At 42.0% G+C, this 19,763-nt stretch overlaps 1 pseudogene; it reads left to right on the top strand.

Moving 5' to 3' along the window:
- The window catches only part of LOC136543886 (uncharacterized), a 34,852-nt pseudogene that overhangs the window by 4,062 nt on the left and 11,027 nt on the right, over window positions 1–19,763 (top strand).

The following is a 19,763-nucleotide window of genomic DNA, read 5'->3' as shown; positions in this document are numbered from 1 at the left end:
TTGTTCTGTGAGTTCTTTCAATCGTCCTTTGTTTTCACCTTGTTGCGCTACGTCTCGACACGTCTTAGCCAGCACCTGTGATTTGTACTTTGGATCCGGATTGAACAATCGCTACTCTGCACTCGTTAGTTGCTAATCCTTGCTGTCATATTGTGTGCCTACCTATAGCTCCATATATTCTTCTGTCAGCACAGGTTCATCTTGCAACTGTTACCCACGCTCAACAATAGATTGCTTCGCCACTTTGGTTTTGCTCATGTTTGGCGTTGGTAAGAATACAGGCAAGACGGTGGTAAGCCGCTTGTGATTTTGCATTCCACTTTCACCACCACCACCACTTGTTTCCTTTTAGTTGATAGGGATAATACTTTGGTGTTGTCTTTTTCTATCTTCTAACCATGGCAGGAACTCCGACGGACTCCAATGAGTGCGTGTCCAAGGGCGAGCTTACAACGTTCATGACTGAACAACGCAATCTTATGACCGAGCTGACGCGCAACATGAACAATCTAGTCACCCGCATTGAATAGCTTGAGCAACGCCCTCCACCTTATCGTGCTGATGATGAAGATGCAGATGCTTTTGGTGATGAAGATGCATATGCTGACGGTGGTGCCCGTCGTCGCCTCAACTTCAATCGTCATGGTATGGAAGGTAATAATCATGGTAATAATGATCATTTTGCTAAAATTAAATTTAGTCTACCTCCTTTTGCTGGTAATGTTGATCCAGAGGCATATTTAGATTGGGATCTTGCTGTTCAACAAAAATTTGATTCTCATAATGTTCCTGCTGAGCATAGAGTTAGACTTGCTACTAGTGAGTTTACTAATTTTGCTTTGTTCTGGTGGAGTGATCTTTGCAATGCTAATAATGCTGCTCCTGTGTCTCAAACTTGGAATGTTTTAAAGCAACATATGAAATCTCGTTTTGTTCCTCCTTATTACCAACGTGATTTATGTTTGAAACTACAAACTTTAAAACAAGGTGATAAAGGAGTAGAAGCATACTATCAAGAATTGCTTATTGGTTTAGCATGTTGTGGTATAAATGAAGATGATCATGATGCTAGTGCTAGATTTTTTGGTGGTTTAAACCATGATATACAGAACATACTTGATTACAAAGAATGGCGCAATTTTTCCCAATTGTATCATCTTACTATTAAGGCAGAATGAGAAGTACAGGGACGCAAACAACAATAGCCTTTCAGGTCTAACAATGGGAGGAATTTTCAGCAGCATTCTGAGCCGGAGACGCCCAAGCTTCCTATTGCACCATAGCCATCTACACCTCCATTTTCTTCCGGGGTAAGTAAATTGTCTAATGTGCAGTTTCCACAGCTGAAGAAAGGTGGCACTCTGGGTGCTTCTACTAGCTCCTCCTCGTCCAGCTCTAAAATCATTTGCCACCGATGCAAAGGCATAGGACATGTCATGAAGGATTGCCCTAGTCGTCATGCTTTCATTGCTACCAAGGATGGATATGTAAGTGCTAGTGATGTTGAAGATGATTTAGCCCTTGCTGCTAACATTGATGCAGATCCCGCCGAGGGCGATCAAGACAAGGAGGCCATCACCATTGACTCCGTGGCTGCTGCCATGGACTACCCTAGCCTTCTTGTGCAGCATGTGTTGAGTACACGTGTGGGATAGGAAGAAGAGATGAAGATCCAATGCCACAATTTGTTCCACATGTATCTCATTGTGCAGGGTTGTCGTGTTCTCACTATCATTGATAGCGGGAGTTGCAACAACTTGGTGAGTTCAGATTTGGTTGACAAGCTTGGCTTGACCACACGACAACATTCGTATCCATATAAACTTCAATGGTTCAATAATAGTGGTAAGACTAAGGTAACTAAATCAGCACGCATTAGCTTTTTCATAGGCTCTTATCATGATACTGCTGATTTTGATGTTGTCCCTATGCAAGCTTGTTCCATTTTGTTAGGTCACTCATGGGAATTCGATAATGATGCTTTACACCATGGTAGAACTAATACATACACTATCATACATAAGGACAAGAAAATTACATTGCTACCTTTGTCTCCTACGGATATTATTAAACATGCTAATGAGATTAAAAATAAACCTCCAACAGACATTGCTAAAAATAATGGGATTAAGTTAAAAGGAGTTGCTTTTCTTGCTACAACTTCTGCTACTGCTGAGTTATGTGATAATCCTGATGCGCCATGTTATACTATGTTTTGTCAACCTTTTATGTCTAGTGCATTGCCTACTGTCACTAACCTTTTGCAGGAGTTCCCTGATGATGGGATGGAGTCGAGGACGACTCCAATTCTAGAAGGAGGGGATGATGAGGACATCGCCAAGATGGAGTCGAGGATGACTCCAATTCGAGAAGGGGAGGATGATGAGAACATCGCCACACTAGACACACCGACGCCATGGTCTTCCCCAAGTTGCAATTTGTTCCCAACTCAGCTGCCACGTTGCCCTCGGATTCAGCAGACACGGCGTCATTGTTTCGGTCATAACTTTCTCATACAACATCAAAACGGGCCGTTCTTGGATGCGTTGGAAAGGGGATGACGATGCCGTCGTTTTGGATCTGGTTCCAGCTCTAGAAGGTCCGTGGATCATTCTATGTGACCACGGCAAGGTGCTGCATCACCTATTTGGGCCAACTTGGCCATGTATCGTGTCGGGCCTTAAGCCCAAGTTGTGGGCGCCCAACCCCTGGCCGTCCCCAACCCTAGGTCGAGTCTTAGACTATAAACACAGTCGCCACCGCTGCTACACAATTGGGTTTTGTTTAGAGTTTAGTTTTCCATCGAGAAACTGAATCGTTCATTGTAACTGTGGTGACAAATCCTTTTACAGTGATCTAGGGCCCCCGTTCTTGATCTCCTCTACTATGTCGATTATTCCTTTGGAACCGAGTTCTTGAATCCTTTATTGATATTCGCGTCATTCATATTTGCAATTTCAGATTGCATGTTTTACCTTCTTGCTTGTGCTCTTTGATTTGCTTGCAGGAAAAGCCTTCTTGGCGAGGTCAATCAAGTTGTGCTTGGTTGATAACCAATGGAGCAGTGGTGTAACAGTTGCATGGTTCGAATCGCGTCTGATTTGAAGCCGGATTGCCAACATTGAGATCTCCACAAATCAAACTTACCGGCTACCTCTCGGAAGATCGGGCCTATACTCATCATGATGTTTGGTTGATTATTAATTGGGGATTTTAATTTCTATAGATCTACTAAAAATAGAAATAGACCAAGAGGCAATTTTAATGATTTAGTCATCTTTAATAATATCATCAGTGATCTGGGGCTCATAGAATTACCTATCAAGGGTCAAAGTTATACTTGGAGTAATATGCAAGACACCTCACTTCTTGAGCAAGTTGATTGGTTCTTCATGTCAGTTGCTTGGACAAATCAGTATCCCCTTACTGTTGTCCTCCCTCTTGCTAGGATTACCTCTGACCACCTTCCCTACAAAATCCAAATTGACACAAGCATCCCAAAGGAAAATATTTTTAGGTTTGAAAATTATTAGTTTAGTCATCCTTGCTGCATTGATCAGATTTGTGGTAGAAATTTTTTGAAATCCATCTTCTCTGTAACTCAAAAGCAAATGATTCTCCCATTTGGTATGACCTACTCAAGGTGAAGGATTTATACCTTAATCAGGGTAGAAGTATTAAAATCAAGAATGGACAGAAACCTAGATTTTGGTCTGACCCATGGTTATATGACAAACCCATATGTGAGGTAACTTTTGCAAATGTAAAGAATAGGAAGACCCACATTACATTCAGGAGATGGCAAATGTAAAGAATAGGAAGACCCAAATTTCATTCATGGCTCACTGAATAGGAAATTTTCAGTGAAATCAACAATGCATAATGCTTTAACCAGAAATAATGTTGAACCAACAAATATGGATGGGTAAAATCCCTCAAAAATCAAATATTTCTCTAGGTTCATGACTAATAATGATGTGCTAACTAGAGACAATCTTCTCAAGATAAGCTTGTCAAAAACATGTCAATAACATTCATTAACAAGTACATTCAGATAACAGACACATTTATTAACAACTACATTCAGATAACAGCCACATTTAGATAACGGCTACTTACATCACATGACCAAACCATGATAATGCCAACTAAATTGACAGCGCTGAGACCTAGACCTAACTAATCTAACAAGTAAACACTAGTGGAGACTTGTTTCCCTTAGCAATCTCTTCCTTGATCTCTTCCTTCGCTTCCATGATCGTGACCATCATTTCACAAAGCTAGACCATCATCTCACACATCTCTAGCTTCAACTGACACATCTTGAGTTTCAGATCGCCATTGAGCTCTTCTGCAACTGCTTTGACTTCTTTAGTAGGATCTACTGCCTCTACTTTGGGACCTCCAGTGCTCTGGTCTCTATCACCAGCCAACAATGTAGTCAACTATCCTTGCCTAGCCAAGGTCCTCAGATGCACCTCATATTCATCTTCCCAGAAGAAAAAAGGACAGCCTAAATTCCTCTAAAGCCAAAATGAAATCAAGATCCAGATGCAGCTCAGTAGCAATCAAGAATCAAACTTTCAAAACCCTAACTTACCTTATGGAAGAGCAACAGTAAAAAACTTGATTTTGGCTGTGCTCCTGCGTTGAAACCTGCCGCACCACCCTTCGTCGCCTGCAATCCGAGCATATGATGAGAGAGAGGTGAAGCATGCGCTAATTCGGGCCCGGGCCGGTGTGCTGCGCCATGGAGGAGATCGATAGTGGAGGGCGTAGGCAACAGTAGAGGGGGGAGAGAGTGAGAGGAGTAGCTATAGAGAGAGGGATGTGATTGAGAGAGACCGAAGGAGGATCCAAAGGGATAGTATATATTGTTTATTCTCACAGATGTGTGTTATTATTTTCACTTTTTTACAATTAAAACCGCCACTTGTTGGAACTCATGAACATAGCGCAATGGTAACACACGAACTTGTGGACCCAGAGGTATCAGGTTTGATCATGGGCAGTAACACAAATTTTTGCTCATTTTTTGTTATTATAGACGCGTCTTCGTCCTTTTTCTTTTGGTGTTATTATTATAGACACGTCTTCATCCTTCTTCTTTTTGCGTGCCCTGTTTTGCTAAGGCTAGAAGCTCACTGGCATTCCTTCAGCACATTTTTTTGTCCAAGTCCCCACGCCAGAGATTCTAGGGTTCCACCAGTATCCAAGCACATCCACCCATCGCATGGCTACCCGCCGTCAACCACCGCCACCGCCACATACCACAACCGCCGTCACCATACACGCACCACCGTACACTCGCCTTCGTCTCAAACTCCATCCGCTGCCATCCTCCAGCCACACTCCCCGATGAATGTCAGCCAAGGAGGTCAGTTCTGGCTAGGAGGCGACCTGATCTGGCGAGGAGGTGTCGATGGAGGCCCAGTGTCCCCTCTTTAATCCCTTCCGACCTCGACCTCTTCGCATGCTAGGACCCCGCCGTTGGGTGCCCCACCACTGCTCCAAGCTCGCCTCCACGTGCCTAGGGTTGTGCTGCCGCCGCCACTACTCCAAGGTCAACGCCGTAGGTATTAGACTTCTTTCCCTCTATTCTTTGTTCTTTCAATATGGATTATCATCTGGTTTGTTGTTCCAATAAGCCGTCAGCTGCCATACGAACAATAGTGATGATCTGCTCTTAGCCTAAAGTATTTTAGGTTGCTCACTCCAGTTTTTAATATCCTAAAACTGCAGTATTGTTATTCATAGTAGGCAGGAAATTATTTTACTAGTAGTTTACTGAAAATGAAGGAGCAATTATTTTTCTGTGGTCTGTGAAAGAGCTGATACTATGTCTCTTATAGTTTCTTTACATAATGAAATAGCTTTCTCCTTTGTGACAATTAAATCATGCTGTTGCTGCAACAAAACACATTCGTGGTGCCTTAAATGAATTTAGATCAAAGAGCTTTGTATGGAGAGGTTGGTTAGGTTAAGGCCAATGCTTTTGTGAGCTTTATTTTTAGAATGCACATCACAATACTACAAGTAGCAGTTGAGCTATGAACTGAAACTAATACATGAGTAGTTGTAGTGATAGATACTAGTAGAAGTACACATGGATGGAGCTACATGGGGGCCAAGCTAGGCTCAGGCCCCCCTTGCCTCTATGATTTGCACAAGTCTCTGCTACTCCGTTCTCTGTCCATGCGTGTCTCCCTGTCCCTGCACTAGATCTGTATCTGCTAGTGACTGAATCACCAATGATCTGCTAGGTCCCAAAACAGCCAGCAGCCACACATAGACATAACAATCGGTTAGTTGTGTTCCCACCGCTCAGCTCAGCCATTAGTCTGTTGACTTTGCTTATGTTGCTCTGTATGTTGCTCTGCGTCGTCTGAGTCTTGTTGATTCTTCTATCTTTTTTCCTTCCTCATTCTTCAGTGTATAAAATTTACAGAGTATGCATACTAGAAGTGGCAGATTAAGTAACATTTTGGGAGATCTTATGTTTCTATTACTGGGAGTACAGGCATTCTACTGCTAGCTGCTAGGTGCTAGCAGCTATCACTATCACAACTAAGAGCAATTAATAATTAATAGCTATATTTAGCTTTAGGAAACATCCTATTCATCAGTTAGCTATTGGTGATGATTTATCTCAAGTTGTAACGATCAAGTAGCTATATTTTTTCATGGATTTGATAAATTCTTACTAGCTATAACAATTCAGTAGATAACAAAGTAGCTATAATTCTTAAGTGCATTATTATATTTCCAGCTTTAATCATAAGAATTAAGCTTATTGAAAAGCTGCTATATATATGTGCTCTAATAAAGTACTATATGGTGTCTGCATATATATCTTGAGATTCCACTTATAATAGTAAAATTATTATATGTTGGCATCTAACTTGTACTTCTTGCTCAACACTTGTTCTAGCCTTAATAGGCATAGTTGTGATTCTTTTAGTCAATAATTTCATATTATGACCCTTGTGATCTAGCTTATGCTTATATTATCATTATAAACACTGCTTATACATTTATGTATTCTATCCATCCTTGTGCTCTAAAAGTTTACAGCCATGTGCTTGGATATCCAAACCGACGGCAACTGAGGTGATATTGTCGTGCTCTATTTTTGTAACTTATATGTAAATTCTTATATACATAGTTGTAGGTGTGCTTTCAAAGGCATGATCATATAGCTTCATATATTGATTATGAGTGATATTTCGAGTATTTATGCTGCACGTCTCAGACTTCTTCATTTAGAGGGTTCATGTTTAAAAGATTAATGAGTTAGTTTTGTTTATTAGACTTAAGAACAAATGCCCAAAGTGCAGTCATTATTGAACTTACTCTTGTTTGGAGTAACCCATATTTGTGTTAGGTTGTTCTTTAATTCTAGTTTGGTGCTTATTAATTTGGTTATCTTGCTTCCATGTTATTTATTAACACAAAGGAGATATCAATTGGGCCATAGGAACGCTTTGCCAATCCTATAGACACTTTGGATTTGATATTTTAGTATTAGATATACCATGATATACCATATAATGAAGTCTAAGCTATTGTTATCAATAAGTTCAGTTTCCTCTGATCAAAATGTTCCTGCTTTATGTGGACAATAAAACAGCCGAACTAATAACTTAGGTGGGGTAGCATGTCTGCTTTTATTGGTCAGACTAGGAAAATTCTATTCTGTTCTAGGACAGACTATCCATTTAGATAATAGAAACAAAGATTTCTAGACAGGTCATATTCTTTTACCAAGTACTACTACGACTGTTGCACTACTACTTTTACTTGCTATTTCTAGGAATCTGGCAACGAACAAAGGCTAATCATTGGTGTTAGTTGTGTCTTGTGAGTGCTAGCTGTTGACTACGTACAGATCCCTATCAGAATGGTAAGCTTTAGCTTTGATATACTAACACTACTTACTGTTAGATGGCAGAGCTCTATCCTAGTCACTAATTAACCTTACTAAAATTTGTTTTATAGGCTGATAAGGAATGTGAATCATCAACTGAAGATGAAACAAGTGTAGAGGAGGAAGAGAGATATGCTAGTGCAGAGGACCAACATATAGATGTTACTGTAGAGGGGGGAGAGATGTTACTGAAGAGGGGCAGACATCTGAACCTCCGTGTCGCCACCGTAGAAAGAGTATAGTCGCACAGTTGCCAGAGGACACTATAGTTGTCACGAAGCTTACTCCAACTAGGATGCCCACTGAGAAGAAGGCCCAGATAAGAATGAGGAAGCTTGCTGGTCTGATTGCTAGACAAAGGATATCCTTGATGTTGCCTTCATTCAATGACCTAAGTGAAGAGGACAAGTGGTCATTATTTGATGAGTGTGTCCATCCTAGATTGGAGTTTCCAGTTGCATTGAAGGATAGGGCGTTTAAGATGATGATGCAGATGGTAGCCAAAAGTTGGAGAACCCACAAAAGCAAGCTAGTATGTTGTTTCATTAGGAAAGGGTTGGATGCCATGGTGAAGCACCCATACATTCCATGTCAAGTTTGGGAAAAAATTGTGGAACTAAAGGAGAGCGAAGAAGCAAAGGAAATAAGTGAGAAATACAAGAAGCTTCAGGAGAGGAGCAAGCACGACCACTGCCTGGGGACAAGAGGGTATGCTGGGATTGTAACACCCCTGGTGTTTGGCTTCCACATTGGCACTTGCATTTCATAAACATGAGCATCATTCATCCCTTCATGAGTAAGAATTGTATGAAACATGCTTTTGAAACATTGCAACATATGTTTATATTCCATGTGTGTGTTTTATGAAATGGGTAGTGTGTAACACTCAAGTGCAACATGTACAACTCACTCTGAAACATGTCACATACTTTAGTGAAACATGGTTTTGAAACAGAAGTCACAAAGTCACTTGTTTGTCCTTGTTTCAGTACATGTGATGCTTGATTTTGGTGTGACCAATGTGTGGTGTGGCTAATTATTCTCCTAAGAACCTTAGTTATACTTAGAATGTCATTAGGAACAATGTTCATGTTGATCATTTTGTCTAATTAGGTTTCCAAGTCATGGTTTGACTATTATGGACCCCTAGAGCTCCTGAGTTTGACTGTTTAAAAAGTGTAGCTTAGATTGTTTGCATGTCTGAGCAACCTAAAGCAAAGTTGTAGCAAATTTTATAAGGAACAAACTTTGTTTAGGAGCCAAGTCATGAAAATGTGCAGAAGATGCTCTAAAGGGACCCACAAGTCAGTTTTAGGGTTGATTTGGAAACTCTGAAAAATTTCTAAGTGTTAACTGCATTCACCGATTACTGTGGCTGACTTTGGCTTGATGTAACTCATGATTCTTTGAGAATTAGCTAATACTTTCTAAAGCAATGTTGTAGCCCTATTATAGCTCTACATGATTGCTTCAAGGAGGTTTTGCTAACTCACCACCGATTAGGCGTTTGACGGTCATCAAGTAACGCTGTCAGGCATCGATGTCTTGACTGAATCGAAGCTACAATGCCCGACTGGCAATAGAGTTTCACTGCCGCGTGTACGCTGCGCATCGCCGGTGCACTAACTGCGTAGGCCACGTCAGGCTGCCGCACGCCAAATGAAGCCCCTGCACGCGACCGAGAGCCCCCCAGCGCCACATTTCCTTTCTTGTTTCCTCCGCTCTTCCACAGCAGCCGCAGCGGACCGTCGTCGTCGTCACCGGCTCCGCCGCGCTTGTGCATGCTCGCTGCGGTACCATAGCCAGCAAGCATCCGCCCAAAGCTCCGTTAGCACCCCACATACCTCGCCGTCACCCTCGCTGAGCCAGACGAGCCATAGGTGAGGGCCTTTGGCCATTTCCACCACTATCGCCCTTGTTGTCACCTCGCCGGAGTGGCGCTCGTCGTGGCCAGCACTACACGGTTCCCCTTTTTCCTTCCCTAGCCTCCGTCTTAGCTTCACCATCACTCATCGTTGCTCATGTCATGATGTAGCTAGCTTTGCCGGTCTGGTTAGGCCAGAACGTGGCCGCGCGCTGCCATGCGCCATGGCCGAGCCACCGAGCTCTGTGGCCGGAGTACATAGAGGTCGGTAGAGAGCATGATTAGGGCACCATTCAACGCAAGAGGCCAAGGCGGTCATGTTGGTGCCGTCGTCGTCGCTGGAGACACCACCGTCAGCGAGCTCCACCGGTCCCGCACCATCCCAAGTTGCCTCCTCTATTTCGTTTCACTGACGCTCGGGTCCCACTGACCAAAGGGCCCCAGCTATCAGCGCCTATTGAGTGATAGGATAGCTCATTTATTCCAATTTTGATGCCATTTTGTAAATTCTATATCTAGAGTTTGGTAGCTTCAAATTGGATGTTCCAATTTTGTTAGAATCATAGGGAAGTGTAGTATTTAGGAAAAATATAACATGAACACTTGTAGTGGAAGTTTTGGAGGAATTAAATTGAAACTTGAAATGTGTTTTTAATTGCATGCAAACTTGTTTAAATTATATCTTGAGTTCCTGTGCTCCAAAAATTATGAAATTTTGTTGGTGAGCTATTCTTGCTTAGTAGAAGCTCTGGTAAAAATTTGAGTCATTGCATGTATGGTTTTTGAGTTATAGATTTTCCTTTTATCATTGAATGATCCTTGTGTGAATTTTTGTAATTTATCTATGAATCCTATGACCATGAAATTTTGTGGGGAATGTCCTAGTACCTTAAGGATGCTAGAAAAAATATAGAATCTATTGCTTGACACTTTTCACTAGGGTTTCCTAATTATGTCATTTTAAGCTATTATGTCTTGTCATTTTTGTGTAGGATGTTACACTTGCTCAAATGATGTGAAATTTTTATAGTGGTCTACTTGGAGCATGTAGTACCTATTGTAATTTTTGTAGATTAAATGGGGTAGTTCTCATATATGTTTATCATTTCTCTTAATTAATTAAATAAATTAAGAAATGCATTAAAACAAATGAATTGATGGTGAACACTTTACTTTCTGGTGTTCTTGTGACATGTGTAATAAGTGAGTAGAGTTGGGTTTGTCCAATTATTTGTTTGCAACATAAGTTAATAAATATTTCCAGGCATTATGTCTTTCTGGACAGTTCTCGGGACTTTACAAAGTTCCCCATGATATTTTGGTTTTCTGGGAATGTGGTGAATACAAAAGTTGTAGATAACTTATGTATCTAGCTCCTATCAAACTTTGGTGGCATTTGGCCTAGTAGTTTAGGAGCTACAGCTGTTCAAAGTTAGATCACAGTTTTGCTTGCTCTCTGTCTTGTTGGGCCTGAGTATGTGGCTCTGTAAATTCAACCTGGTAAAAGTTGGAATCATGCCTTGACGTCTGAAAATGAATTGTAGGCAATTTCATAAGCTTTCCAAATTGTCTTGTTGCCTGTCATTTAGATTTGTAGATCTCTAGTTTTGGTCAGTTTACTATACTGCTAAATAAGTTCCTGTTTTGCTGAAATATGAATGATTGTGTGTGTGCTCAGTTGCGATGTTCTTGTTGATTGTTTAGGTGCTAGCCTAACTTGAGAACATGCTTAGGTGCAGGTGCTAGGTCCTTAACTGAAGATGAGCAATTATACATTAGATTGTATAAACTTGGTAAGTTAAAGTGATTTGAATAGAGCTTAAGTCGGAAAATGCGGACTGCAGTAAGCATGTGTATTCCCTGAGCATTTCTAACTTCGTTCATGTGCATCCATGATATTTATCATGCGCATACATGCAATAGGTGTGCAGGAGGGAGTGACGCTGCTGGAAGTCAAGGGAGCGAGCCAGGAGGAGGAGCCCGAGGTGTAGGAAATCGACGAAGCAGCCGTCGAGGAAGATTTGCCCGAGTGCCCTGACCACCAACCGTCCTCTTTCTTGAAAGGCAAGCCCCGGAGCATATTAAGTCTCCCATATTTTTACAAACCTCTTGAGTATCTCTTATTGTTGATGATGCATTAAGTATAGGAATTTGTTGGAACCAATTGTTGCATTATATATTCATCCTTGTCTAGATATCGTACTTGAATCCTATTTAAGTTTAGGAATGGGTTAAATGCTTAGCCATGCTTAGTGCGGTAGAAGTCAGGTGATTTCCTGTCACTTGCGAGCTTTAGGATGAGGTGAATCATGGTTGGCTATATTTGCTATCGTGGAAAAGAACCATGTCAATAATGAATTGAGACCGGGCGGAGTCTTGTGTAGGTTTGGACATAGTGACTCTGTCTATGTCGTTTAAGGACCGATACGCTGTACGTCCTTATGTCATGTTGAACATAGCCTAACATTTAGCTGGCCGGATAACTTGTTCCGACCGCGAAGCCTAGTAGCTCGATTCTGGCCGGGGACGCGAGCAGGGGTTCGCAATCTGGATGGAATTAAGGATGTGCGGAGAGCCATTGGTGTAAGCCCAAGGGCAGGTTAAGTCACCGAGCACTCATGGCAGAGTGGTTCTCTGATTTTGCAGCACTGATTAGACTCGCAACTCCTGAATTGTACCAAAGGTGACTTGTTTACGACCCTGACGGGAGAAGCAAGGTTTGTGTTAGGAATAGCCCTCTAGCTAGATAAGAATCGATTCGAATCACCATCTCTCCTGGATAGTGAGAACTTGACTGAGCAGCGGCAATGTAGATTCAATTAATTTAACGATATGGTTAAATGGATGATGATGATAATGTTGCCATGATTTATACCTGCTATGGTTATTAATGTTTGCATCTTAATCAAATGATTGCTTAGTACAGGTGCTAATATAGATGACAGGTTAATGGCTAAAAGTCACTGCTAGCTCAGGTTAATAGTTGATCATTATTACTTATGCTTTTCCGCAAAAAGAAAGTGTCAGCTAGATCCACTAAATTAAGCTATGCATGATCCTTGGTGTCATTTGTTTTGGTTTCCAACGGGTAAGTCTAGCTAAGTACATTCTCATACTCAGGGTTTATTCCCTCTTGTTGCAGATGACCTTCTATATCAAGGCTTCTATAAGTATTGTCTCCACCCGGTAGGTGACGAAGACTAGATCATGGGCATGATCTCTGTTTCTCTTATCCGAATGCTTTTGCGGGTTGTGATCAGCAAACCAGTATTTGTATTTGAACTCGGGTGTGTAAGTTAAACAATTTGCTTTCGCATACTTTACAACACTTGTTTTGTAATAACGATGACTCTGAGGTGATGTAATCTATTTGCAAACCATCTATGAAATGTTGTAACGTATGATATATTATGTTGAATTACTGTGATCTTGGTTGTATGCAAGTTGGTTTGAAATCCTTCGAGGTTTCAGTTGACTACCGGGTTTATATGGGCTCAAGTGCGAGAATTTGATCATTTCGGCGATTGTTTTTGTACTTGTGCTCTTATAAATTGGTCAGTTCTGTGACAGCTGGCATCAGAGCTAGATTCAACACTAAACATGTCATACGGGTATTTAAAAACAAAAGCTTTTGTTGTGAAAACAGTTTTCCAACTTATAGTTATATATAAGTGTTCAAAAATCATAAAAATTATGGTGTACTGGTGATCACATCCCTTGTAGCCCACTTAAGGACTTCTAGGTGGCCTATATATAATTACTAACTTGGGGGAAATTGATTGTTTCTATTTCATCGTCCATGCGGCGTGCTATTGCATGGGTGCCATTCGCTTGAATGGTAATGTATGGATCAATCGCCGCTACGCTAAGGTAAGTGTGAACAGTGAGAGCATGACCGTCCAACTGTCGGACTAGGGGAGAGTTAGTTGTGGTTACTGGAGTATTTACATGTTGCATACATGTATATATGAAGGTACTTAATTGTGGGTACATCTGTTGGGTAGTTTGGATACCAAAGTATATATATCTAGGGATGTATATATGGAGAGTATCTTAGTTGCTACTTTCATTATTAGCATTATATCTTGTTGGGTTGGGCTGTAATGAAGTTTTCTGCAGGTATGCTAACAACGCACCATGTAGATCGACTAGTTAATTGAGACCGTGTAGATCGACTAGTTAATTGAGAGAACATATGTATGCCACCGTATATTCCGCTAAAACTTAACTTTTCTTAGGTTTGTGAGGACGTACGGAACGAGCATGCATCATATTCACTCATGTCATTCATATTGCATTACTCCCTCCCTTATAATTGCTTATCCCAAGTATTAAGTTCAATCTCTCAACAAAATAATCCTCTCACGTGAGTTGCATCCCTTTTTCATATAGATGGCCGTGTCCGTGTTTTCTACTAGTAGCAGCACCTTTTTGGACTAGTTTGGTACGCCCACCTTGCTCTGGAGGGTGCTTAGTTCAGTTGGGTACCCAGAGGCACCCCGCTACACGTGGAGGCAGGCGATACCATTGGGAGATGTACCATGGTACGTTGTGACCTTTATAGTGCCGTAGAACCCCATGAGACCATTGTGGCATGGGTGGAGCATTGAGACTGATGGACAAAGCCCATGGGAAGCCGCTCAAGTGGCTGCCCTTGATGTGCTAATGGATATAGCACAGAGCTTCGGGGATCAGTTAGTGGGTGGACCAGCTTCATCCATTCATCGAGTGGCTCCTACTAAGGCTGAGTGGACTCAAGAAGTTGGTCAGGCTTTGGTTCGAGGCCGTGGTGGACATGTTCAGAGCGACAATGCTGGAATGAGTGCTATGATGGCCGTCTTGAAGCTTTGTTGAGTCAGGCAGGACACCCTTTCTAGTGTGTTAGAAGAAGCTGGCAAGGCAATGGTAGCCCAGCACAAGTTCAGGTTACGTGCCCACAAGTATCACCATAGGGCAGATGCATGTGGGTGAGCTCAGCAAGAAGTAGATGAGATTCAAGGTATTGCAAATTATCGCCTATAGCAGTGGGGTCAAACAGAACACGAGAGAGACAAGCTTCATAACCAGATGATGAACCTCACCATAGAGAGAGATGAGGCAGCACAAGAGTTGGATCGTGTGACCCGTCATAGAGATGCAACCTTAGAGTTGGCAGAAGAAAGACGTCAGGGCTAGATCATGGCTAACCACAATGCTTTCCAAAGGGAGCAAGAACTCCAAGAGCAGCTTGAAGAGCTTCAGGTTGAGCACCATCAACTGAACAACCATCTATTTCCTATTCCTCACCCCATACCAAGGTATCCTAATGGGGGTGGACCTCAAGTGATTGAGGCTGATGAAGAAGAAGAGGACGTGCAGATGGATGACAATGTAGCTGAACCTACAAATGAAGAAGAAGAGGAAGATCCGGAAGAAGTCCAAGACGTCTCCAATGTGGACAACGATCACTTCGATGAGTAGTTGGTTAGCAAGTCTCAATAGTTTAAGCTTTTGTAGTCATTGGTGTAATGGACTTAGTCCTATGACTGATGTTGGATGTACCTTTTAAATTTGAACTTGGCATATAATGTACTTTAATCTGCTCCCTTCGGGATGCGTACCTTGTTGATTAAGTTTAAAACTTGTCATGTTGGAATGCACTGTGTATGGCGCTAGTAATCTAATTGATGATGTGGTGATTGGAGAATGAATTATTGCCTCTGTTTATTGTATGAAGTTTTCATTCTCTCTAGTAAATTCAGTTTGGCGTAATTACATTGTTCCTCTCCAATGTGCTGACATCACCAATAATGCTAGTTGCGCATTGTTGTAGATGCCTCGCACTCGTTCCACTGGTGTGGCTGGTGATGATGATGATCTCCCACCGCCACCACCACCCACACCAACGGAATTGATGGCAATTCTTGCGGAACGACAATGCACTATGGCTGAGGCTCTCCACACGATTGCAAATTGTGATGGTCGTGGTGCACGCCAAGGACCAGAACCAAATCAGTATAGCGACTTCAAAGATTTCCTTAACACTAAACCACCGATCTTCAAGGAGGCTGAAGAGCCCCTCCAAGCTGATGAGTGGTTGAACACTCTTGAGCAGAAATTCTGTCTGCTTCGCTTGACAAAAGTGCTAAAGACTGAATATGCTTCTCACCAACTGCATGGGCTAGCTGGTATTTGGTGGAGTCATCATCAGTCCACCATGCCCGCTAATGCCCAAATCACTTGGGATCAGTTCAAGTCTACTTTCAGGGGAAATTATATTCCTCCTGGTCTCATGGCAATCAAACATACGGAGTTCATGAAGCTGACCCAGGGGAACAAGAGCTTGAATGAATACTTGTAGGCTTTCAATAACCTTGCAAGGTATGCTACTGAGTTTGTTGACACTGATGCCAAAAAGATCGCTAGTTTCAAGCGGGGACTTAGCCCCAAATTGATAAAGACCATGGGAAATTGCAAGTGTGCTCATTTTAATGAGTTTGTGAGTGATGCTTTATCGCAAGAGAACAACAATGTTCTATATGCTGCTTCGAAGAATCGTAAGAGGGCCTATGAGGTGGGTGCCTCACAATCTAAGGCTTCAATCACACAAAGGGCTCCATTTCATCCTCTAGCATTAGCTGCTAGGTTCCGCCCATCGCTAAAGAAGAATCCAGGCAAGACTGGGTTTCGCAAGGCTTTTATAGTTGCTCTTCCCAAGGGCACTACCAGTCAAGGCAGTTCCAATGTTCTGCCAAGCAACATGTCGTGCTAGAACTGTAACAAGTCAGGTCACTGGGCGAGGAAGTGTCCTTACCCTAAGAAGAATAACTACCAAGGTGGCCGTCAGGGATAGGTGAACCACACTAATATTGCTGATATTTTATCAGGAGAGGTGGTAACTGCTGGTAAGTTCCTGGTTGATCAACACCCCATAGTTGTACTATTTGATTCGGGTGCTTCGCATTCTTTTATTAGTCCCACATTTGCATCCAAGTTTATGTAGAAAACATACACTATTGAGGGTGAGGGTTATTGTATTAGGGCTGCCAGTGGTACTATCCCAACCAAGCTTGTAGTTGGGGACGTACAATTTGAGATAGAGGGGCGAAGTTATCAGGTTGATCTGGTAGTTTTACCAGGGCTAGGTATCAACGTGATATTGGGAATGAACTGGATGAGCAGTCATGGAGTGCTTATTGATACATCGACTAGAGTAGTCATGCTCAGAGATCCTTGTAATCAGGAGGGTTTTCTAGTACAGCTGCCCAGGGACATCAATCTTTCTTGTACGGCTAATGCGGTGCAAGCAAAGGCTATGGCAGACATCCATGTCATGTGTGATTTTCTGGATGTTTCTCTCGATGATTTGCCTAGATTGCCCCCGGATCGAGACGTGGAGTTCAAGATAGAGTTGCTACCCGGTACAGCGCCCATCTCTAGAAGGCCTTATAGGATGCCTCCCAACGAACTAGCCGAACTTAAGACCTAGTTGAATGAACTTCTAAAGAAAGGCCTTATCCATCCTAGTTCATCTCGGTGGGGGTGCCCAGCTATCTTTGTGAAGCAGAAGGATCAATCACTACGCATGTGTGTAGATTATAGGCCTTTCAATGCAGTCACAATCAAGAATAAGTACCCTCTACCATGCATAGATATCTTATTTGATTAGTTGTCTAAAGCAAAAGTCTTTTTCAAGATTGATTTGAGATCTGGTTATCATCAAATCAAAATTCAGCCCGAGGATGTTCCAAAAACTGCATTCTCTACAAGATACGGTCTGTATGAGTATCTTGTTATGTCTTTTGGATTGACCAATGCCCCTGCACACTTCATGTATTTTATGAATTCGGTGTTTATGCCTAAGTTGGACAAATTTGTGGTGGTATTTATAGATGATATCTTGGTCTATTCTGAGAATGAAGAAGATCATGTTGAACATTTGCGAGTGGCTCTCACTAGTTTGCGGGAACACAAGCTTTATGCAAAGTTCAGCAAGTGTGTATTCTGGCTTCGTGAGGTACCTTTTCTCGGACATGTGTTGTCTGATGGTGGAATTATGGTGGATCCCACCAAAGTGCAAGAAGTGTTGGACTGGAAGGCTCCCACCTCGGTGCACGAGGTTCTGAGTTTTCTGGGATTGGCTAGCTATTATCATCGCTTCATCCTGGATTTCTCTAAAATAGCCAAGCCTATGACTCTATTGCTGCAAAAAGACATGAGGTTTGTCTAGACTTCCGAGTGTGATGCGGCTTTTCACACCCTGCGAACTCTTCTAACTTCGGCTCTGGTTTTGGCGCAACCGGATATCGAGAAACCTTTTGATGTGTTCTGCAATGCATCAGGTACAGGTTTAGGAGGTGTTCTTATGCAGGAGGGTGGACTCATTGCTTATACCTTTCGCCAACTTTGGAAGCATGAGGTGAACTATCCGATGCATGACTTAGAACTCGCTGCAGTTGTTCATGCTTTGAAGGCCTAGAGACATTATTTGCTCGGCAATGTGTGCAACATCTACACTGATCATAAAAGTCTTAAGTACATCTTCACTCAACCTAAGTTGAATATGCGTCAAAGAAGATGGCTTGAGTTGATCAAGGATTATAACCTCCAAGTGCACTATCACCCTGGCAAGGCAAACGTCGTTGCAGATGCCTTAAGTAGGAAATCTCATTACCACTCTTTGATTGAAAGTGACTTCCATTTATCAAAACTCCTACATCCTGCAGTCCTTCACAACATCACTATCAATTGTACTCTACAGAGTCGAATTATCGAGCTACAGAAGACAGATTCAGGTGTGTTCCACATCAAGCGCAAGATGAAAGAGCAAGAAACCAAGCATTTTCGATTAGATGAGAATGATGTGTTATGGTTTAAAGATAGGTTAGTGGTTCTGAAAGATAGAGAGCTTAGAAATCAAATCCTATTCGAAGCACATTCCTCAAAATTGTCTATTCATCCTGGTAGTAGCAAAATGTATCATGATTTGAAGCCTCGCTTTTGGTGGACCAAAATGAAGAAAGAGATAGCTGCCTATGTGGCTAGGTGTGACACTTGTTGTCGAGTCAAAGCGGTGCACATGAAAGCTGGATTGCTTCAGCCACTCTCTATTCCAAGTTGGAAATGGGTATGGATTTTATTGTTGGACTCCCTACTACTCAGAGAAATTTTAACTCCATTTGGGTGATTGTAGACCGTCTAACCAAGTCTGCACACTTCATTCCTATCCATATAGATTTTCATCCAACTGACTATGTAGAGTTGTACTTTAATCAAATCGTCCGACTTCATGGGATACCTTGCACTATTGTCTCTGATAGAGGACCATAGTTCACTGCTTGCTTTTGGGAGCACTTACACAGATTGTTAGGAACTAAGTTAGTAATAAGCTCTACCCATTATCCGCAAACCAATGGGCAAACTGAATGAGTGAATCAGATCTTAGAAGATATGCTGAGAGCATGTGTCATCTCGGCTAAGGGTTCATGGGAAAAGTGGTTGCCCCTAGCTGAATTCTCTTACAATAATAGTTATCAAGAGAGTATCAAGATGGCACCGTTTGAAGCGTTGTATGGTCGGAAGTGTAGAACCCTGATGAATTGGGTTGAAGCCGGTGAAAGGAGATATTATGGAATTGATTTTGTTCAAGAAGCTAAAGAACAAGTCCGTACTATCCAAACCCATATGGCCGCAGCTCAAGCTAGGCAGAAAAGTTATGCTGATCGTCGTAGGAAACCTATTGAGTTCGAAGTTGGAGACTTTATTTATCTAAAAGTCTCACCCATGAAGAGTGTCCAATGCTTTGGTGTGAAGCGAAAGCTTGCGCCAAGATATGTCGGTCCGTTTAAAATCATTGGACAAAGTGGTAAGGTAGCATACAAAATCCAATTACCTCCTGAGATGAGTGCTATCTTCAATGTCTTTCACGTATCCCAATTGAAGAAATGTCTTCGCGTCCCTAAAGAGAGAGTTCCACTGGGGGATATCGAGTTA

Source organism: Miscanthus floridulus, chromosome 3 (assembly GCF_019320115.1).
Source record: "Miscanthus floridulus cultivar M001 chromosome 3, ASM1932011v1, whole genome shotgun sequence".
Taxonomy (NCBI): domain Eukaryota; kingdom Viridiplantae; phylum Streptophyta; class Magnoliopsida; order Poales; family Poaceae; genus Miscanthus; species Miscanthus floridulus.
Note: the sequence above shows the minus strand (reverse complement) of the source record. Positions and strands in the feature narration are given on the sequence as shown.